Source organism: Xenopus tropicalis, chromosome 2 (genome assembly GCF_000004195.4).
Source record: "Xenopus tropicalis strain Nigerian chromosome 2, UCB_Xtro_10.0, whole genome shotgun sequence".
Lineage (NCBI taxonomy): Eukaryota > Metazoa > Chordata > Amphibia > Anura > Pipidae > Xenopus > Xenopus tropicalis.
The window spans coordinates 130511857-130536405 of NC_030678.2; the positions used below are offsets into that span (position 1 = coordinate 130511857).

The 24549-nt window shown below is 37.2% G+C and overlaps 1 long non-coding RNA gene across 1 annotated transcript; it reads right to left on the minus strand.

The window, feature by feature from the left end:
- Nucleotides 1-7087: 7087 nt before the first annotated feature.
- On the minus strand, nt 7088-24277 carry LOC116408703. The gene is made up of 3 exons (XR_004221166.1): nt 24189-24277; nt 7539-7608; nt 7088-7338 (listed from the first exon to the last, which is right to left on the minus strand). It is a non-coding gene; the product is annotated as an uncharacterized LOC116408703 (long non-coding RNA).
- Nucleotides 24278-24549: the final 272 nt, after the last annotated feature.

The window sequence follows — 24549 nt, forward strand, 5'->3', positions numbered from 1 at the left end:
TGACATGTGTCTATAAATGTTGTGACTGAATGTAGGACAGTGAAAGATGCCAAATACTGTACAACAAGCTTTTTATCTTTATAATCTGTTTAATTTATAGATCATTCACTAATACTACAGGAGCAAAAAGCATGCAAAATCTGCTTGCACTGGTGCATTACATACTGTATGGTTAAACACCTACGTACTAGGGGGTATATTTATCATACTGTGTAAAAAGTGGAGTAAAACGTTATCGGTAATGTTGCTCATAGCAGCCAATCAGATGCTTTGCTTTGGGTTTCTAACTGTTGAAATCTAAATTGCTGATTGGTGGCCCCGGGCAGGATCACTGGTAATGCTTCACTCCACTTATTACACAGCATGATAAATATTTGTGGCACTTTTTAATGAGTCACTAGGCACAATACAACTTATTTACCATAACTGTAGTTGTGTTCAAGCTCATGTTGAGACAGTCATGGCTTAGACTGACGACATTCATTAAAGGTACTTGCATGAAAACCTGCTTCTTCCAATTGCATGTTTTGCCAGCAAGCAATATTGCACCCTTTCAGTTGGTTTGGATAAATCCCACACAAATACTCCTATTGAAGCTAAGGCCACCTGTGAGAGCACCTTACTGGGGTTTAAATGGGGAATATCTCTTGGTGACTAACCTCTTCTACAAGCAAACCCTGGAGGTTTTTAAAAAGAGTGATCCATTCTGTCTTTTGTATAATTATCTGATAATCTTGTTAGTTATCTGGCTTGTCATATTTACAAATGAAGGCAAGTTTACCATGCAATTCATTCTGTTGTTGAGGTTATATTAGCTGTTTACTTCTCAATTTCCCAACTTCTTTTTGGACTTCAAACATTTTCCTTTGGCAGAGCCTCTTTCTACAGATCTCCTTATATGTTGCCTCCCTGGTTGCTATCTTATTGATCCTTGGGTTTGGCCCATAGAGTGTGGGAACAATAAAAACCCATCAGGTTTGTGACTATTGCATTGCCTACCAAACTAATGTTCACATCAAGAAAGTTAATCTCATTGTGTTAAACTCTCTGGGGTGGATAGTTTGGTATGCATCACTGGCCTGTGGTCCATCCCATATTATAAGGGTATTATCCACATATGTGTAATATTGTTTGATGTATTGTGTTGAAAACCCCAACATACTGTTTTTCGACTTTGACTTATTCTTCTTCTTAGCGCCCCCCATTTTCTAAACACTACTCCTCCTACAGTTTTAGGGTTACAACACCCAAACTCTCCACACTTCTTCACCCTATAGCGGAGTAGGTTGCTTGTGCTTTTATAAGCGATCCAGCCCCCCGTCTTTTTGTGGCGCCGCTCTGAACACCCTAATTTTCCCATTGACTTTGACAGGGATGATATTCAAATTTCTGCCACGCTTACAGCTTTGAAGCAACACCCCACAAACTTGAATAACATAATCATGGGGTCACCCCAAATGAAACAGCGACATTTGTTGGATGACCCTCCCCAGTGGGAGGGGCCAACATCAGCCAATCAAATTTCACCCATTGACTTTTATGGGGAAATTGAAACTGCTGCCCATCTTACAGCTTTGAGGCTGTATGTCAGGGTTCCCAACCAATTTTTGAACATTCAGTCAGTGACTGACTACATATTCAGGGTTAGAACAAGTGGATGGAGCCACCAACAGCCAATCCATTTCCACCCATTACATTCATTGGTTTATATTTAAACTGATGAACTACATCTCTTCCCTTGTGTCACTACATCTCTTCCCTTGTGTCACTACATCTCTTCCCTTGTGTCACTACATCTCTTCCCTTGTGTCACTACATCTCTTCCCTTGTGTTCACTACATCTCTTCCCTTGTGTCTCTGTATGTTCCTGGCCGACTCCTTCATTCCTCGCAGAGTAACCACTTGGTTGCACCTCCCACTACTACTGCTGTTTCCCGCCTTAAACCTTGCTGCCCCTTACATTTGGAATGCCCTCCCTGATTTCCTCCAGAGAGAATCCCCCCTCAGTCTTTTTAAAACTAAACTTAAAGACTACCTTTTGTAGCACCTGATCTGGAAACTGGCACTTATATTGTAGTGTCACCCACTGTGACCTACAGCACTTACATTTGCCCATTTGTGTCTGTTAGTTACCCCTCCCATTTAGATTGTAAGCTCTATGGGGCAGGGACCTCCATCATCTTGTGTTTCTGACTCTTATTGCAACTGTACCTTGTATTTATTTGTATTTATTGTTGTACTTTGTATTTATCCATTATCTTAATAACCCCCTGTTTTGTATAAATGTATTCTACTGTACAGCACTGCGTACATAAGCAGCGCTTTATAAATAAAATCTGCCGTTCTTTAACTATTAATCCTAGGGTCCCAAAACTTTGCAGAGTCACTGGGTAACTTCAGTTCCAGGTTAGAAAAAGTGGGCGGAGCCACCAACCGCCAATCAGATGTCACTCATTGACTTTCAGTCGGGAAATTTAAATTACTGCCATTCAGACACTATTAAAACCAGGGTCGCCAAACTTTGCACAGTGGTTTTTACTATATAACTGTGGGTCCAAGGCTAGAAAAACTGGGTGGAGCCAACAACATATTAGATTTCATGTAGTGACTTCACATTTTTCAACTCAACATGAAGTTTGTTCTCAAACCTCCCTTTCTAGTTGCAGATGTGTTTTTTAAGGAACATTATGTTTTTCATTTCACAAAAGGTTGTGCAAGAGGAGCCAATAAGAAGAATCCATTGAGTACCTTGTTTTTGCCAACAGAAACAATTATTGTAGCAATAATACCATTTAAATAACATCTCTAAACAGACCATTAGGAAATATATTTGTGCATTAGGAATTACTGTATCAAGCAAAACCTACTGTATGCATCTTAACCACTCATCCTGTCGTATTAATGTACTCTGCTACAGCAGAGTGCCAGCATTTACCTTGTCTGCTAAATTGTATTTAATAAGCAATATATAGGCCCCCAATGTTTACTGATAGTAGTCCATATTTTGAAAGTAACTCTAGGGGGCTGATTTACTAACCCACGAATCCGACCCGAATTGGAAAAGTTCCGACTTGAAAACGAACATTTTGCGACTTTTTCGTATTTTTTGCGATTTTTTCGGCGTCTTTACGAATTTTTCATTACCAATACGATTTTTGCGTAAAAACACAAGTTTTTCGTAGCCATTACGAAAGTTGCGTAAAATCGCCCGATTTTTTCGTAGCGTTAAAACTTACGCGAAAAGTTGCGCCTTTTTCGTAGCGTTAAAACTTAAAAGGTGCGAAGTTTCGCGTAAGTTTTAACGCTACGAAAAAAGCGCAACTTTTTGCGCAAGTTTTAACGCTACGAAAAATCGACAGATTTTACGCAACTTTCGTAATGGCTACAAAACTCGCGTTTTTACGTAAAAATCGTATTGGTAACGATAAATTCGTAAAGACGCCGAAAAAAATCGCAAAAAATACGAAAAAATCGCAAAATACCGATCATTACGAAAAAAACGCAATCGGACTCATTTCGACCCGTTCGTGGGTTAGTAAATGTGCCCCTAGGACTGAACCTACAGTATGCCAGAAACTATTGGCCTACCGGGGAGATTATCTGTCATCCTGTGTATTTTCAGAAGTATGTTTAGCACAGGTATTAGTGGATAGTAAAAGATTCTTATAAATCAGATATACCCATTGAACATGGATCTATAATCATTCAATTGACAGACTTCTTCTCAATCATTCAGGGCACGGTGCCTTGGGACTTGCAGTTGCTGCTGTACTTCAGAATGGTATTTGCCCTTACCAAAACAACTACATCCCCACCTTAATCTACCTTTAAAATCATTCTATCATTACTGTTTTAAAGCAAAGTTCTTTTCTTTTTTCCTTTGTTAGATTGGTGTTATTTCAGGCATTTCTCCTAGACATCCTTAACCACATGTGTCACTATTTTTCAAGGATGCATTAATGTTATTTGAAGAGCAAGGAAAGGCTTCTACTATAGCCCTTAATATATTGTAGAGCCCCCTTGCCTAAAGCAGATCGCCAACTTTATTTTTTAAAATAATGCTCCCTTCTCCCAAAATGCTCTATTTGCACTCTGTTGCGGCCGCCATCTTAGATTTTTTGCGCACCTAAATGCAAATCCTCCAGCTCCCCCCCGCTCCCTCCAGCATTGGCCCTGCTAATTCTCTGTTCCTTGCTACTCTTGGAGAACCCTGGATGCCTATGGTCTATAGCTAAGTGTGCAGATAATCTCTCCATGTTTTCTGCAGGGCCGCTGCAATGTGCGCTCCTCTCTCTAGTTGTGTCTGTTTTAATAGCTGCAGTCACACTGGAACCTGTGCCTCTTTCTTTCTGTAATCTTCTTGAAGTATTTTTAGGACTTCTGCATGGTCTAAAAACATCACTTCCACTATCACAACTTTTCTTTTTTTTGTTAAAAAAATGTAACAAGTATCTTAATATCAGTTAAATTGTATTTCAAATTGCTTGGTAATCATCTATATGGTTTTTAGTATAGAGATTTGGTTTATTAGAGATTCTGAGACATCTTGGAATTTTGTTGGCATGGACATATTCGGTCAAATTAATTTTATTCATTTTAGAATTCTCATTTCTTCCTCTGATGTCTCTCTCATTGTACAAATACAGTCCTCAGTGGTCTTGGTTTTCCTGGCCTGAGCTCCAGTGTTCTCTACATCATCAGGGGCATTGTGTATTCCAGCAATATGCGCAACGAGATGCGGCATGCATTTTGAATCAGTGTCTATTTTTATACACATTCAGCCTATTTAAAGGAATCAAGTACTATAATCATTTGCTTGGTTATCAAGCTAGTTTTCTAAGCTTGTCCCTGGCTACTTTTGTTACACTCTCTGTTCAGGTTACAATGTCTGCCTCTTTGATTCTTCTTGCTTACCTCAATCCTGTGGTGCCTGTCCTGAGCTTGGCCTGTCTAACTTCCACTTATCTTCTCCCTGGTATCCTGTTTTAGACCTTAATGGCCACTCTCCACTCCACTGGCTTCTTGTACCCACCCCAGGACAGCTCGGGGTCAGTGTTGACTACTTGTAGGTCAATATCTATGTCTGATTTTCCAGCTGGCCTGGTAGCCATGCAATATTCTCACTTCCTCTGCCTGCCTTCCTACCCAAGGGGCATATTAATAAAGCTGTATAAAAAGTGGCTTTAGAATACAATTCAACTTGCCACTTTTCAGCAATGGTAAATAATTCCCCTATATAGCAGTGTCACGATTGTATGTAAATGTGTAGCCAAGTATGAAATTCTGTAGTAACAACTGCAAAACTGATTAAATTCACATTGACTTCAGTCATAATAAAAATGGACTCACTATAGAGGTTAGTTTGGCTACTAAAAAAAAAAAAGTATGGTATTTATCTCTTTGTAATTATGTCTGTAATTGGGTTGCATGGTGCTAATATACTTCTAACAGAAACAGACGTTTCTAAGAATGATAAAATAAAAATTTACAAAGTGGCATTGTGATTGGATTAGTGGAAGAGTATATATGCTGAGGACTTCCCATACCAGTTGAACTGAAGAAGCTGCTTGGATGAGTAGTGAAACGTCTTCAATGATTACTTAACAAGTCCAGTTGCTTTAGATTTATTTATATTAGATATACCATGACCTGGAGGAACGAAAATCTTCATAGTCATATTTATAAAAATGGATTTATTTGAAACCACTTTCTTCACCTTTTTGATGTTTTCTTGCTTGCCTTGATACATATGCCCCTAGATGTTTTTGCAGAGCATGCCACTTCTACCTATGGAAATCATTATCTGCTGACTTAGAATTCACATGCAAGGCCACAATCTTTCTTAATTAATGTAATTATTACACTTAATCCAAGAGCAATGTCACAGCTTCAGATTGCACATACCCCATGATCTATGCATGCACTGTGCTTTTTGAGAAAAGAAGAAAACTGACAGGGTATACAGAGAATATAGACACTAATATACCACTTTCTGTGCCAATGCTTAATTTATAGCCATGGAAACCAAATGTATCAAACATTTTCTTTCAGTGACCCAGGGAGCTTGCTTGCAAGTAAAAGGAAACACAGGCAGAAGCAATTTTTGTAAATGATATACTTCATCGTTCAAGTCACTCAGTTTTAGAATATGCCATTGTTACATCCACAGTTATAGTACATTTATTAATGGTGTATATTTTACCTGTCAAGAGGCAGAATAAAAAAAAACCCCTTTGTTGTTAGACATATACAAAAACGTTACAGATGTGGTTATGGATGTAAATCTTTCCTACTATTATTTTGATCCTAAATCGTAGCATGCCTCAACAACATTTTTACAGGATATTTGAGGCCAAGTAGAAATGATTTGCTTTCTGGAACGTGCGGCTTTTGCCATTCTTTCCACTTCTTTGCAGTCTTGTCACAATCTTCATTTTTTATTTCTTCCTGAAGGTAGCAGTTTGCAACCAGAATCTTATAAATACACTGCATCCTGGATGCTCTTTGTGTATTGGCTAATCTGAATTAGTCTGAATTGTAAGCAAAAGAAGATGGAGACCCCACAGCTAAGATTTTCTTGTCATATATTTTTTTTGCTATGATTTCTGTATGAAGATAGTGTAGTCAATCAAGACTAATTTTACTTTGTTTTATCCTAGCCATTACCGATGTGTTGGCATGGAAACAGCTCTCCATGTGAACTTCAATGACTGAATGTGATCACAAAAACACCTTTTCTTTTCTTGAATTTGTACTGTGAGCTTCTATTTTGTGTTTTATCTTGATTACAGATCCATGAAAAATGTATCAGCATGGAAAATATTAACCTTGGACTCTAACAATAACAAAGAGCAGTGAATAATTTATCCTTTAATTAAAGTACCAGCATCCCCTGAAGCTGTAACCTTTCAAGTGTTAAAACCAGTACATTTCTAATTTAAATATCATATTCTAATTAACAGGTATGGATATACTAATGATGTAGTTTATAAGAAAAACACAATTCTCACATTTAAAACAAGTGGAAAAGCATCAACAATAATTAATGAAAAATATTAGAAAAAAAAAAAAACCTCATCTACCCCAAACTAAATATTCCAAATGTCAGCAAAATAAGTTCACTTTCATTATTCAATGGAAAATTGAACAGCTACTTTCTGAAGTACTGTATATATGTATTTTATTGTATCTTGTCTCTATATCGAGTTATAGAAACTCCTGGACTTATTTTATATTTATTATTAGTGATGAGGAATTTTTTTGCCAGGCAATGATTCGCAGCAAATTTCCACATTTCGCAATTGGTGAATTGCTTCGCGAGACTTCAGTGACAATCCCCTGCGAAAAAAATCGTTACACGTCAAAGAAAGGCGCGGTCATGGGCGCTTCAAAAATAGGTGCAGTCGTGTCAAAATGGGCACAGTCATGGCAAAAAAACACCAGGCGCCACAAATTTGCATTTCCCAAATTTTTCCTCCAAGCAAAATGGGACAGATTCGCTCATCACTATTTCAGCCCTCCATTCTAGTGTGACTTACCTTCCATTTTAGCCTTATTCGTGCCTTGGGTGTTTCATATACATTTTGCTCTGTCAAGGCAGGTCCAATTCTGGAAATAAAAAGAAAATAAACCCTAATGAAATTGTTTGTAAACCAACAGCACTTTATATTGAATCTGGGTTTAAGCAGCCCTTTAAAATACTTATGGATTGTTTATATGAAGTGTTAGAACAGTTGACCAATTTATGATAACAAACACATGTGTTAGAATGGTTAACAAACTTGTTTTATTGCTTATTATTATCCTTGATCTTGCTTTAGCTCCCTGTTATTGTCAGCCTGAAATGAAGTGCCTTTATTGTGGCAGGAAGTATCTCTATTGTGGCAGGAAGTACTTCCATTGGGGTGCAGGTCCCCAGAGCATATCTACATTGTGGAGCGTGGATAATTAAGAGTTTGCAAACTTTAGTCAGCCTAGTTTCGGTAGGGTAACGTAAAATGTGTCTCTCAGTAATGCACCTTTCATACAGTGAAACTAGATTGCACTGTTTATCAGAACCATCATTTTGCAAAAAAACTACAATTATGAGCCATAATAGTTTAATTAGCTTAATATTCAGTGCATCTCTGTAAAACAATGGGAGGAAGGAATGGAAACTTAAAAACAATAACTAAGTTTTTTTTTTTTTTTTTAAATAATAGAAAAAAGTAGTTTATATTATTCATGAGCAAAAGTAGAAATTAGAATATCTAAGACAAAATTACCTTTTTATTCTCTAACCTTGCTACTGTTTGGAAGCACCAATATTTAAACATAGATTGGGTTTTAAGACACACTTAACCATCCTCCTCATAATATGCTTCCTGCATCATTTTATTTTGTATAATTATGGCACTGTATGTGTTTCTTGAAATATTCTCTCTTAAATTAGCAATAATATTGCTGCAATTAAAATGTTTTGTAGACTGGGACACATAACTAAAACACTAATTACTAATGATTTAAACCTTTGCTACTCTTTTACTAACTTTCCTGCCTGTATACAAATGACTTAAGCTCTATAGGAAATGCTTTCTAAATTCTACTTAATAATATACATCAGCTATTTAAGCCTTTAGATAAACTTTCATACCAAGCTAATTTATCACTAGCATGAAGAGACCTGCCTCGAGTTCAGGATATATCAAGATATCCAGATAGTCCTTGGCCTGTCTCAAATTATTCTCTTGCTATGCCTGGCATGGAATTTCCATATTTTGTTTTGCGAAACTTCCAAGAAAATTCAGTGCAAAAAAATTTGTTGCGCGTTCCAAAAAATTTTGGGTGGGTCAAAATGGGTGCAGTAGTATCAAAATGGGCGCAGTCACATAAAAAGTCATGCGCAACAAAATGGTCGCACAACACTCACATTTCGTTAATTTTTCGGTAGTTTTGCACATTTTTCAACGAAGCAAAACGGGACAGATTCTAATCCCCGATAGTTAGCTTGATACCTAATGATCAATTTGATTCAGATGTCAGAAAATACACTTAAAGGCCAGGTTTATTTTTTAACTTAGTTATATATATAATTGATTGCGTATGGATCAGCACTCTCTTGATGTGAATATTACATGTTGTAATAAATATAAACTTTTTCAAATCAAGAGTGCTGATCCATATGCAATCAATTATACATATTTTTTGATTGTGCACCTCACAGAAAACGGTTGATTGAGTGCTGGCATATTGGCACTACAATATATATATATTTATATATAAGTCCAAATTTACCACTAAGGTTCATTAAATCAGAAAACATAAAGGTCTGCACAATATTCTGTAACCCTTTCTTCGGCACTAATCTCCAATGCCACACTGGGGTGCTAACAGAGCTGATCCCAAGAGACTGATAAGTGTGAGATTTGTGGGGTTTGGATAATATTACAATTCAAGATAAAAAAAGCAACATAAAGTCACAACACATCTGACAGTGTAAATATAAAGGATGCAACATTCTAGACTGACAAACCTTCCTGTACTCTCTATAAGTGGGTTTTATATAAACTGTTGGAAAGAAAAATTAATCGATTCAGTGCAAATATTTTCTCTGCAAAATACTTCACTGACTTCAATGCATCCTGCGGGAAAAAAAGCCCATTGACTTCAATGAGTTCCGTGATTTTTTGCTCATGACTAGCTATGAAAATATAGGAGTAAGTTTCAATGCAAAAGCAATATTTTATTATATAGAAGTATAACTAAATGCATAATATTGTTGTAAATATCAAGCTGGTAACTAGTAGGTTTAATTGCACCTTAAAAAAGGAAGATATATTGCCCCTGAAAAGTTGTGCTTGATCAGTGACATCTGATAAATATAATGTATATAGTTGCATATATAGGGGGTTAGTGAGGGTTTTGGCAAGCTAAACATTGGGCCAATATTTTAGTTGAGAGAGGGTGCATGTCCCTTGGTAGTTTTGTATTTGGCCAGAGGGTGTCAGGGTTTTCTTGTTTATAAAAAGAGAAGTTACCACAAGTTTTTTGGTTCCCACTTGCTGGAGTAGGTGATGTGAAGGGCCTGGAAATGAGGTAGGTCCCAGTAGGTGAAGTATGTGCTAGAGGTTTGTAATAGATCACTCTAAGCAGGACCAGGGTAGTTAGTAAAGCAGCCAGAGGCTCAAATAAGGAGGACAGTAAAGGTTAGCAGTCTGTGGTGTCAATGCTACCAGTACAGGTTATTTTTACTAGGCAGGCCAATGTTCGGGTAGATATGGAAGCTGTAGAGATGGAAGCTGAGGGGCAGGCCACAAGAGAAGGCGTACATCAAAACTATGGGTGTGTAGCACTTTTTCTCTATTTGCTGAATACTATTCATGATCACACAGCGCCCCTTGCTCTCTGTTCAGTCAGCAGGCACATTACATAACATTACAGGTATGGGACCTTTTATCCAGGACCTGGGGTTTGCTGGAAAAGGGATCTCTCTGTAATTTGGATTTCCATAACTTAAGGGCTCACAAGCATTTTTTCCTGGACTCCCCTGTGGTAGAATTCTCCAGCATTCCACTGCAGGGGGGGGGGGCAGGAATACATTTCTTTAGTGCCAAAAATGTCACATTAGTCCTAGTCTGAAAATACCAGTAGTGCTGATGAACTGTGTATCAGCGATGTTAGAGGATAGTAAGGGGCAGATTTATCAAAATGTGAGTTTAGACCATAAAAACTCACCCACATTCTATTCTTTCCTATGGGATTTTTAGAAGTGTATTTATCAATGGGTGAAAGTAAGCACTTACCATTTAATAAATATGCTTCTCAAAATCCCAAAGGAATGTATAGAATATGGGTGAGTTTATTAATGTCTATTAAGGTCTAAACTCACATTTTGATAAATCTGAGTTTAGATAGATCTGAGTTTAGAGTTGATAAATATTTTACTGTAGATTTATATTTCCAGGTCTAAAATATTACTGGGGTTATGTAATAAAAAACACTCAGTTTGCCTAGGAGCAGTAACCCATAGCAACCAATCAGCAGGAAGCATTTACTGTTCACCTGTTTAAAAAATCGTATTGGTTGCTATGGGTTAGGCCCATTGGCATATTACAAATGGGGGCACATCTCTAAGATTTGATGCATACTGCAAAGGAGTCCTAAAATAAAATACAATTGTGAGAAATTATGCAAGAAATTGACTTGATTAACAGTTGAGGTAGGCCACTTAGGGGCACTTCAGCTGTATTTTCTGCGAAAGGCAGCGCTGAAAGCACCATGATAAGAATCTAATGGTGTGCGATGATTTGCTCCACCACCAGGGTCACTTTATAAAATGAGTATACTTAATACATACCGCTTTATTGGCTCTCTCTTTTTACTGAACTTGACATGATCATTTCCCTTACTTTATTTACTGCAATGTTAAAATTGATGTAAAATATGTTCTGACAGAAAAAATAAAGTGTGCAGGTCAGTGTAAGCCCTTTATGCAAGCATCCATTAACATTAAAACAGATAGTTCCAAGTTCCAAGAACACGCATCAAGAGAAAAGAATCAAAATGTAATTTTACAAATGGTAAACAGTCAGAAAATGAATGCATGAAAGCAAGTTATTGGACATAAAACCAAACCAAGTGACTTAGATTATAATTGTGTAGTTCTTAAAGCTCTAGCGACTTATCTATCTACTTACATTGACCAGTGATCATATTCTATCACCTTTCTGAGCAAAGGTTAACTTTCTCTAATATGAGAGAACTCAGGCATTTTCTCTGTTTCTGCGCGTAATCCATTTGATCTGAAGCCTGGCTAACATTTCGCAAGACCCTAGACAGTGCAATGCATAAATAAAACACTAATATGTAGTAGATGTATTTTCGAGCTTTGGTATTTTTGTATACTTAAAATGATTTCAACGATGTAAAAAGATAGAGCTTAAATACTTATCCAACCCAGTTGTTAGTTTCTGAAATTTTAATATAACCAACAACCTACTCGCAAATTGTCAACCATAGATTAAAATCTATTTTCATTATACAAAGGAACCTCTTAGTGCCATTTCAAAAACGGGTTCTAAAATCATTGTAATCAAACAAATCCATCAGTTCTTAGAAAAGGAGAAGCATTGTACAAAATGATCATAGTTGTATAAAAATGCAGATAAGATGGGATAATGCTAAATATGGAAGATTATGAACATGAAATAGTCAGATTAGTGTCATGCATTTTAAAAGATATTATGCCTGATCCAAAAGAGATGTACTAAACAGAATTAACTAAAGAAACAATTCACTTTCAAACCTAAATTTCCAAGCGGCTTCATCACCATCCAGTTTGACCCATAGTGGAGAAAATTAATAGAATGTCACCTAATCTCTCTGCAAGTCTTGATTTTCATCTTTTCATGCGGCTGACTTCAAATAATATTCAAGAGAAACACACTACCTCCTGCATAAATTAACACCTCTCTTGGAATAATCACTGGCTCATGTAAGTATGGTTTTACTTAAAGGCATGCTATACTGTATATAATGAAATCTACTGAATATATCTGCTATACTACTTTTACTATTTCCATGTATTGTCTTAATTATATATCTCTCCTTCTCAATCCTATTCCAATTCTGCCTGCGTTTCTTTAGTCAGTCTTCGAATCCATTAAAAAAAAAAAAAAAAAACATCAGGTGGAGTAGCATGGTACCATCAGGGCCAGAACTAGGAGTAGGCAGAAGAGCACCTCCCTAGGCTGCAATGATTGGTGGGCACCAGGCAGGAACCTCTCCTGAAGGTACTTCACTCAGTATTCTTAGTATTCTGGCACTTCACCTTGGGATTTGTTTCTTACTGTACTTGTATCTCCCAGGATACAAATCTCAGCTGTTAGCAGCCTTGGACAGTCTGACAATTAGGGTTGCCACCAGGGGCAACATGCTCCCTTGCCATTGCCCCAACCAGTTGTCGTTAGGGGCTCCACCCCCACCGCTTCATGGAATTGCGCACACAAGGAGGGGAAGGTGCAGTGGTGAGGTGGCAGACTGGGTTGCCTAGGGTGCCCGGTTGACTTGGCCCGCCCCTGGGTACCATTAAGGGATTTACCAGTAACAACTGACTTCTGCAGATTAATTCCATTCTATTTTATTTACTGTTATTTGGAACAGACAGCAAAACATCCAAAGCACACAAAGTTAAGGTGTTTTGCTTAATATTTATTTATAATAAAAATCTCTTAAAATTTATTTTGGAGAAAAGAACTTTCTTTTGCACATTGGCAAATAATGCATTTACAGTGACTTACCTAAGTAATTATCCCCTCCAATTTTTCTACATTTTGTTGTGTAACATCTTAGAATTAAATTGGATTTTTTTTCCACCTTAATGGTGAAAAATATGTTTTATTCAGACACAAATGTTTAACAAAAAAGCAGATATATTTGTTGAATATGTATTGGCTGCTGGTTAGCTGCTTAAAGGGGCAGCTGATTAACCAGCTTTTGGTTACTGGGAATCAAATTTGTATTACATTTGTCTGATTGGATCATGGTTTTAAACCACTACAGGGTAGTTTTGGCTATGTATTTAGGGCCATTGTCCTGCTGGAAGGTGAACAACTTTCCTAATCTGTTTTTGCTGTATGGCATCATGAGAAATAAACATTTCCACATGTTTGCTATGTCTCCTTCATGTCTTTTGATTCATTAAAGGAGAATTATCAGTAGTGTAACTTGGTTGTGCACTATTTTAAAGTTAGGAATGGGGCCAGGTAAGGGGGGACAATGACACTGCAGCCGCTACGGTCCAGGCCCCCTTGTTGTCCGGGCCTGCGACCTCAAGGTCTGTTGTATAAGTAGCTACACCACTGAGAATTATTGTAAAAAGGAAAAGTTCATGTAAGCTTAATGTCATAGAAATAAGAAACATTCTAAATATAAGCAATTAAAAAGTCTGCACTTTTACTAAAATAATCAAATTCTGTATCACCCTCTCAACAATCTGTCTCTTCCTGCAGGAGTGAGAGTTAGATGCTGATGGACAATTAGGTCAAATACATTAATGCGTGCTCTCTTTGCCCAGACAATGTGCTAGAGCTAACTGTCTTCCAAGATAATCAAACTTGACATGAAGTCAGCAGATTGCTGGGAAGGGGATAGTGAAGAGTAACTTGATTTCTGAAACATTACAGAATTTTTAATTGATTAAAAATACAGAAAGTTTCCTTATGTCAATGATATGGAATTTTCATTTGCACAATACTTCCCCTTTAATCTGGAATGTAAAAATTAGCATAGAGTTGCAGGTAGCACCTAATGTTCCCTTTTTTGGGTGCTAATGATATATAACTTTTCCATTCTCTCTCTTTCTTTCTCTTAAACGCTACATAATATCTAGTATGATGTGGTACTGTATTTAGAGTATAGCCATTATATTGCTTTATTTCACAAAATGTCAATTGTAATATAAAGAGGAAGCATATTTAGTCTGCCCAGTAGTTCTGAGAATTTTTCCCACAAATCCAATGCAATTTTAAAGTATACTAATAACAGCATTTAACCAAAATAACATACATTAAAGTTACACTTTATGATACTTTGACACACGCAGCAATTCCATGGGCACTACTTGTGGGGGTGATCCAAGACTCTACAGTCCACCAAATGTTACTGGCATTCAAATAACTGGGGATAATTCAAAGTAGCAACATTTTAACACTCTTATAAGTAGCTGTTATCAAAGCTCTGTGTGTGCTATAGCCCTAACAGTTACAGCATGCAGCAGCCAGCAAGAACCCTTGCATTAATGAAACTCCAGCCATAGCAGAAAGCTCAGTTTAGCATTTGTATATTAATTGTCATGATTATTACTATGTGTATGGAAAAGGATTTTTTTTTCTCCATAGTAATTGTAAAATGATATGCTGCATTACTTTTAAAATTACTTCTGGATAAGGCCTTGCTTTCATGTTAATTTTTGCAAATGCAGCAATAATGGCACAGAACAGGTTTCTAGATTCAACTTTATATTAGTTATTTGTCGACAATGTAAGAATAACCATGCATGCATCAGGGGTTCATATTTTCAACACTATCTGAACTTAGTAAAAAAAAAAAGTAAACATGTTTTTAATGTATTTATTTACTTTATTTTAGACAGAGACAGATTGATTATTTGCTTATGCTGCAGGGATCAAAGCCCCTCTCCCCCCCTCCTAAAGGTCCCCATACATGGGCCGACTATAGCTGCCGATATCGGTCCCTTGGACCGATTCGGCAGCTAATTGGCCCGTGTATGGGGAGAGCAGAGCGGCCTGGCCGACCGATATCTGGCCTGAAATTGGCCAGATCTCGATTGGCCAGGTTAGAAAATCCGGTCGGATCGGGGACCGCATCGGCTCGTTGATCGTTGATCCGACTGCCCCATTGCCGCCCACATAATCCGATCGTTTGGCCCCAGGGCCCCAGGACCTTTAGACTTACAGACTGTTCCTTCACCTTTTACATTGTAAAGTGAAAGATTATAGGGTTTAAAAAAATTCCACTCCTTTCTAGGAAATCTTTGTACTAGACACTATGGAAAGGATAAGGACATTTAAGCCCCAGAAGCATTCACTTCACAACAGAACATGGAGAGGGAGGGGTTGCATTACACTATGAGCCTAAGGCAAGGTTGGGAAATGGTTCTTATAGATAATATAACTTCCTTGCAATCTGTGGAAAAAAAAATACATGTATCTTTTTGAAAGTTTAGTATCTATGCACCCTTTCTATATAAGCCCACCTGCAAGGGGAATTTATTTCACTTTAAGGATCTGTAATTTAATGTTAGACAGTATTATAGGCCAGATTGTAGAAGTACATGTTTTTGGTTCTCTTTTTGAGTTCCATATTTACATTTTAAGGGTGTGGAGCGTTGTATGTGCTGTTTGCTTCCCCTTAATCCTGTCTTCAATGATTGATTTAGTTCTTTTTAACAATGCAGAAGACTTAATGAGTTATTTACCACCCACAAGGGTATGCAATTTGTTGCCCACAATGCAGAGTCTTTTCCATAATTCCAGTATAATTGCAGTCACTAGGGAGGAAATGCACCCAATACAGTTATGGCTTATGAGTTAACATAAGTGCTCTTGCACCTTCATCCCGAATCAGACGCAAATGCGCTAATAATTTAAGTCCAATTAGGTCACTTCTGCCGCTCACCATGATGACATCTGCAAGTTTGAATTCTTTAGATGCAAGTGCACTGCGCCTATTGATGCAGGTGGCTGTGGGAACCCTAGAGCTACTGCCACCTTTGGAGGCGGTGATAGATGTAGTATATTTTGTATTTTGCTGTAGTTGTGCTTTAAAGGAGCAGTAACCACAGTAAAGTGCAATGCCTTTTTTAACACATTATTACATTTGGCTTAACATTTCATCTACTTTTTGTCAGGAACATTTTCTTTCTTGCCCAATGTTTAAGACTCAATCTGACCCAGTGACCCACTATCCAGTGACCACCATTAAACTGAAAGTGCTGTTGCTGCAAACCAGTAGTGACACCATCAGTAGTGGGTGGGAGTTGAAAAAACAGCAAGAAAAAGGTTTAAAGGTGTACAACTTGCTTATATTGAGACCTCCAAACTTGCAACCATACCCACATCCTCAAGCTGCAAGCCACAGGTTGCCAGCTTTCCTGCTGGTATCCCACGAGTACCCAAACATGCAAGACTGAAATGGATAAACCACGAGTCATTGCCCCATATTCATGCTGCAGTGCTACTTTTAAATTTTCTTCTTGTACCACTTGCTAGAGGTGCTTACCTTGAGTAGCAAGCTAGAAGCATGAGTTAAAGCAGTAATCCCCACCAGTGGCTCATGAGCAACATGTTGCTCACTAACCTCTTGGATATTGCCTCCGTTGCCCCAAGTGGCCTCAAAGCAGGTGCTTATTGGTTTGCATATTTTGGTTGCATAAAAAACAGGCATACTGTCAAACAGAGCCTCTTGTAGGCTGCCAGTCCACCTAGAGGCTACCAAAAAGCCAATAATAGCCAATATTTGGCATCCCCAGGACTTTTTTCATGCTGGTGTTGCTCCCCAACTCTTTCTACATTTGAATGTGGATCACAGTTAAAAAGTTTTGGGAACCTCTGCGTTAAAGGATGCCAAGCATCCTCAGTAAGGAGTCAGAACTTATGCGGGTGACAAAGGAAAACAGCTTAAGTGAAATGTTGCAGAACACATGTGGAACAGAGACCAGGGAGATGTAGCAAGCAGAATATGAAACTGGAAGACAGGCACTGATACTGTATATGCAAGCTGCTGCCAGGACTGCTATTTCAGTGATCCTATATTGCAGGGAGGAATGCCGGCAGTCGATCTGGCAGCCCAAAGTAATCTTGACTGCATAGTTTTCAACAAATGCAAAAACTGCATTTCTGTGGGAACAGGACCAGGACAATGATGATTTTGAACTGTTTCAGAATTTTTATTTATAAAGTGCCAACATATTCCACTGCACTGTACATAAGGATACATAATTAATAACAAACTAGTTGATGCACTATGTAACGAGTACTCTGCCCACAAATGCTTAAAATGTAAAGGGGCTGGAATAATTGATACACAAGGTATACTAATATGTAGCTGTGGGGATAGTGTTATATATATGTGAGTGAGGAGATAACTGGCCAGCAAAATAAAATGTGCAGAAGTTCATGCTAAGGAAAGTGATAAAAAGAGTTGTTAGAGAATGTACCATCTTCATGGAAGAGGTGAGTTTTAAGGGAAGATTTAAGGGTGAGAAGGATGAGTCTTGCAGTTGTATTTTGAATGGATTGTAGAGAGTAAGAGAGGATAAGCGAGTGAGTAAATGGGTGGAGGTTACAAAAGTTTAGTGGAGGTTACTAAAAGTCTGAAGATGATTAATGAGTGGACTAGGATTTTTGCTGTTTCCTGAATAAAGAAGGGGCGTACTCTTATATATATATACTCAATATTTTTGAGAAGTAGTTGGCAAGGTTTTTCAAGGGTTTGGATGTAAGAAATAAAGGAGAGTGCAGAATTTAATATGACTTCAAGACAGTAAACCTGTGCAGTGTGCTGAATGATAGTATCGTCTATGGTAACAGGGCATGATTACAATAGTGGGGAATACAATTGGTTTGGTTTTAGAAAACAAGAGGACATCCATAGATTTATAGATATAGCAGAGAGGCAGTTGGACACTTTCGATATGACAGTGGAAGAAAGCTCACATAGTGAATTTAGAAAAAGAGATCCATTTTAGTATCAGCATAAAGATGCTACTGTTACAGCCAAAGGAGCTGCTTAGTTAAACTAGAAAGAAGTATGCCAAGGTAGAGTAGGATGTCCCAAACTTTGGACCACCCAATATACTCATAAAGAAAATGATTTCTGCAAATCTCGCCTTTCTACTGCCCACAACACAGCTTTCACCTCACTCTTTGCTAATTTTTAATCTCTAGCTGATGTGATTACCATAGCCATGTCTCAAGACAGGAGCTTGTGTTGTATATTTTTATAATTATAATTTGGAGGAACAGGCTGTTAGATTTAATGTATGTTTTTACCATTTGGCATTTATTTTTGTCTTAGGGTACAAGTATATTTTAGATTTTTTTATCTGGTAGTAGGGCAGCTTAATTGTGCTTTCTATGTTACAATTATTTTGAATGAACAGAATATTGTTCATGCTGTTGGTACGATTTATAGTGAGTAGTTAACCTTTTCAAAAATTAAATAGTACACCACAAAAAAAAGACTTTTTTCCCTACTTGCTTTCTTTTTTTACCAGTTTTCAAAATATTGACATTTTAACAATGAAAACAGTTTAGTGAGTCAGTGGCCAGATTTAGCTAATACTGGAAAAAACATTGTAGAGGGAAATAAACAAATTCATTTTTACAACTGTAAAAAATAAAAATACATAGCAAGCAAAAAAGTCATTATTTTTGGAGCAATATTTATAGAAAAAAAAGTATTTCTGTAAACAACAAAAATTTTAGAAATGCCCATCACTGTGATGTACAGGTTCACTCTCGGGTCAGACAATCACGCTCTCAAATATAGTACTCAGTTACTCACACAACAATCAGCTGACCTGTAGGTCAGGATGAAATTGAAATAAATGAGGGGCGATTATGAGCATTTTGTCACCTGTGCACTGAGCTAGATATTGCTTGGGTAGCAATAGTTCTGAATCTCCCCATGTGCTATTGCCCTTAAAAGTAACTATAAGAGGCAGAGAGATTTGTAAGGATAAAGGATTTAACAAGAAACCAATAGACGTACTTCAGTATAAATAAAGCAGATGTTAAATGTTAAAACTAGTCTTAAATACCTTCAGTGCCATTGTGTATGCATTTTAGGGAGGATTTGTAAGTCAGGAGGCTCATAAAAAGAAAGTTACAACTGTCATGACAGGAAAGGATTAGAATCTTAATTAAAAGAAGAGAGAAAGGAGAACAGAGAAGACATTGATGAGATCATATGCTGGCATAGAATGCATTTTATTTATTTATTAGATCATCCATTATTTATTTATTTCGACAGCCTAAGCAAAAAAAAGTGGAATTTTCTCAGATGCCCCATTAATATTGACTTGATATTGAGTTAAGGCTTTAGTGCAGCAAAGCAATTCTAACTCACCATATTGAGCGAGGGTATGATTTTCACTTCTTTCAAGGAGATGTTTTCACAGTAATAGTTGGAGGTTTATTGCGTTCTTCAAATTGTATGTAACATATCCTGGCCAGGCAAGATGTAGTAGGCCCCGCTGGGAGATAAAGTATCATGTTGTCTATTAGGTGTTTTCACAAACTATTGAATTTTTCTGATATAGAACACTAATGTAACATCATACAGTATGCTAGAAAACAGGATTTTGTGCAGAAAAGGTTCCTATTTATATAAACTATTCGGCAATATATATATGCAGTTAATATGTTTCTGTGAAATACGGATATATACAGAATACTTTTTTCCCTTCGTGATGTGTAAAACTAAACAATTTAGACTTTATAAAAATAAGTAATATAATTACATAAAAGTAAGTTTCATACTGACAACATATGTTAATTAAATAAGTATCAGTGATTATCTTAACTGATTAATGTAATAAAGATTAATTATATTTTATATACAGTATTTGGAGCAGTTTTTTTGGCTTTTGTTTCATGGCTTTTCTGATTAGTATAGCAAGACGTCCAAATCATTGTTTTGAGTATAATTTCTTCCATGAAAGTGGGTTTTTTTGGAAATGAACTGATGGTTTGACATTTCGATCTTGCACATCTGTAACATTATACTGTAGCAATATGGCTTACGGAGGAGCATGCATATTTTATTTGGGAACAGAAGGCTCTCAATGTACTCTCTTGTGAAATATCATTTGCTCTTCCCCCTTTGAGAAACAGAAGGTAATGTTTTGTATTTATGTCTTTGTAGATTAGCCCTAGCATGCCTTTTGCATGGCAATTGGTTTGATTATCTGCTTCCATTTTTTCTTAAAAAAAAAAAAAGTTCTGAAAATGGTATCTTTGGTTAGCAAAGTTTTCTAATGATATGCCTCTTGTTATACAAAATAATATAAAGAAACTGTTTAACATTCAATGCCAGTACATTGTCTCATTTATTCCTAATTAAAAAAGCTCCATAACTTTTTTTCTGACTAGATAAATACACACCACATCTCACGGGCTGTTAGGATTGTTTTGTCAACCCAATGTTTGTGTGTGTTTAATTAAAAATTCCAGGCACAAACATTAGGTTTGTGTCTTAGTATGGCTAATCAGAAAGTGGAGTTTGGTGTTAACATGTCCAAGTAGAATATTGATCAGTTATGTAATTAAAGCCTTTGTTTTAGGTCCAACATTTGGCCAGTCCCCAAACTAACAATATACATTCAGACAAGTAGAATTATTGGAATAAATAATGGAGTTCAGGATATGCTTTCAAAATTGCTGCAATCTTTACTTTAAAGGAAAAATATATCTCCCTTTTATAACATGAGATCATTCAGTTAGGCTTATGTAAAAAAAAGGTGCATTAACACTGTCTGAACTTCCTAAATAAATATGCAGTAAATGTACTCATTTAATTTACAAAGACATGCCAAATTACACAGATTGTTTGCCTGTGCTGCAGAAACCAACCCTCCTTCCCCACCTTAGGCTCACAGAGTGATCCTTTACCTTTTCCATTAAATTGGAATTGTTAAAAAAATATTTGTTCTACCCACTTTAAAAAAGGAAGGGGACTTTAAGTACCAGAATCCATCAATTCACAATAGAACAGGGTGAGGGAAGGGTTGCATTACACTGTAAGGTAGGGTTTTAATCTGTGGAATTAGGCTAAGGACCCACAGAGCTGTTCAGTCGCCCCAACGATAGATCTCTGCTATCGCAGGCGTCTAATTGCTCGGAAATGTCTTTCCACCAGCAACAAAAGGAGTCACCGGTGGAAAGGCCTTCGTAATACATCAGTTTTCCGAACTTCGCGCATCTTCGGAAAACTGAAATGATGCAAAGGGCTTTCCACCAGCGACTCCTATTTTTGCCGATGGAAAGCCATTTCAGAGCAGTTAGTTGCCCATAATAGCAGAGGTCTATAGTGGGTGCCTGAACCATTCCATGGGTCCTTAGCCTCAGGTATGTCTGTGTAAAAAAAAATACATGTATCTTTCTAGAAGGTTAGATAGTGTTTATTCACCTGTTCTGCATAAGCCTGGATAGGGGAATCATTTGTAATTTAAGACAATACTGTAGGCCAGGTTGTAGCAGCATATTTTTTGGTTGCTTGTACACAGGTGCAAAAAACACACAATTGAGCACAATGTTTTTATAATTGCGCACAGAATTTTTTTTGCACACATAGCCGAGAAGGAATTAGAGGGACATTTGTTGTTATATAACTACTGTTTGCTTCCCCTCAGTCCTATCTTCCATGGTTAATATAGTCCTTTTTAAAAAGCAGAAGACTTAAAGAGTTATTTACCATCCGCAAGTGTCTGCCATTTTGTATGCAATTTTTTACTCACAATGCAGACTTTTTTCCATGTATAATTGCAGTTGCTGTGGGGAAATGCACCCGAAACAGATATGGTTTAAGACTAATGCCAGATGAGGCGTAGGGCGGATATTTTCGGCAAGCGGAAAAGTGCTTGCTGAAAATACCACCCTACGCCTCCTACATGTGCCTGCACCCGAATGAATGGAATAAGCTCGGGTGCAGGCACATGTTGCCGAAATACGCATAAAAACTCGAACTCTTGCATTTTTATGCGTATTTCCGCTACATGTGCCTGCACCCAAGTGTATTCCATTTATTCCACATGTGCAGGCACATGGAGGAGGCATAGGGCGGAATATCCGCCCTACGCCTCATCTGACATCAGCCTAAGAGTTAAAATTCTGCTGCTCACCATGACAGTGACATCTGCAAGTTCTAATTCTTTATACTTAAGCGCAATGAGTCATTTGATTCAGGTCTCTGTGAGAACCATGTGGCTTCTGCCACCTTTGATAGTGGTGATAGCTCTAAGGTTTGCAAGTGTCAGTACGCACATTGCACTACAAAATAGGAGGCAGGACGGGCCAAGCAGTACTGAGCGCAAATGCAAAGACCACCTTTTTGATATAGTACCTTTAATAATTTGATTTGTGGGGAAACTTGCTTGACCTCAACTGCACTTGTTATAAATTACCAATTTAAATTTCCACTTGTTATAAGAAATCATTTTGGCACCTCCAGAGAAGAAAAATGCACTAACTGGGAATAATTGACATTGCCAATATATAACATTCAGTTCAATATTATATATTGGCTTGCCAAGATGTACAGTATAGGGGTTAGTGATGAGTGAATCTGTAATGTTGCATTTCACTTAAAAATTTGCAAAACTGCTAAAAAATTAGCAAAGTGGCAAAGATTTGCAAAATGTGCACACAACTCTTTCTTAAGTGTGCACGTTTTCTTATTACACCTGCAACTTTTTTTCTCAATGGCAGAATAATGCGGAATAATTAGTTCATCACTAATAGGGTTACCGGTTACCCTCAAGCTGCCATACTGATCTACAACATAAGAAATGCACAGAACATTTTGGGTGACACAAATCTGTATCAAGATAGATTGCAGACATTCCAGGCTTGTAAAATGCAAAATTATTTTCATCGTAACACAGAAATAAATTCAACCATACATGTTTTGTGCTGTAGCAAGCACATATTTATAGGTTTAGCCATGTATCCTATTACTCAGGCTAGGATCAGCGTAGAGCATCTGGACCCTCCATTATGCTGGTGAATTATACAGTACTCCTGGAAGATCCTCTGTACTTATTATCTTATTAAACTCCACTAATCTGTATGCCACTAATTATAGATGCTGCATTTCCAAATAATCACTTGGTAAAGTAAAACATGTATTCTATTATTATTAACAGTTTGTCCACCAGAGGCCACTATTCCACTTGAGTCAATAGACAAAACAGCATGGTACCATTACATAAATTAAAAAAATATATACAGCTACAGTATATACAGCTCCCTGGCCAGCATAAAATACACTCATCAGATTTTATTAAACATTGATACAAATAATTACAGGAATTATATAATTATTATTTATTTATAGCACTAACATTTCACTTTTTGCTTCAAAGAGAATGTTAGATCTTCCACATCAGCCCTGGTGTCAGTTAAAACTTCCAGTCTTACTACATAAACATATGAACATTCCCTTGCCACAGTTCTCTCAGAAACCAGTTAACTTTGCAGTATGTTTTTAGACTGTGGGTGGAACCAAACTGTCACCTTATTTAATGTAGTTAATTAAGCATTTAAATGCAAACAGGCAAAGGTGTAGAACATAAAAAATTAAATCATTTTCAGAATTTGCAAATTGCTTGCATTACTATAGCTAATAATAAAGCATATATTTATTTCAAGGTCAACTTTACCTTGACGAATGGCAATTTAAATTATGCCATGATCTTTATCAGCTTTATGTTTCATTATATAGGCAGGATCAGATGGACAACCAGGAAAAGGTCCACTTTATTACAAAAGAATACAGCTTAAGGTAGAAAATCCTTGCCTCTCTTGGGCTTTAAACTAAACACAGAGTTATAAGTCATTCGGTAGTCCTGTCCCTTTCTGGGATTTCTGGAAGGCAAAACAAAATATTAATACACCAGGTCACTGTACCTTTGCTGAGGAAAACAAGCACATTTCTGGGGTTTTCCTAGCAGCCTTCCACATTCTGTCTCCCCTCTATCAGCTCACACAGCTCTCAACCGGATTCTATATGCTAATTATTCCACAGGTGAGATTATACAGGGGAATGAACCATCCCAGAACCTTTGCACACGAGGGAGTAGGAAATGAACTAGGGGGAAATCTGTCTCCATTTAAACTCTTGCTTGTTTAGCAGCTCACAATAAGAAACGTTTATATTTCTAGATACTCTTGGATTTGTCTATGTGCAAAATATGTTAAAGGCTCAGTTGTTATATCAGCAAATGAGTGCAAGGGCAGACTGGAGTACAATTAGAGCTCAGCAGCTCTG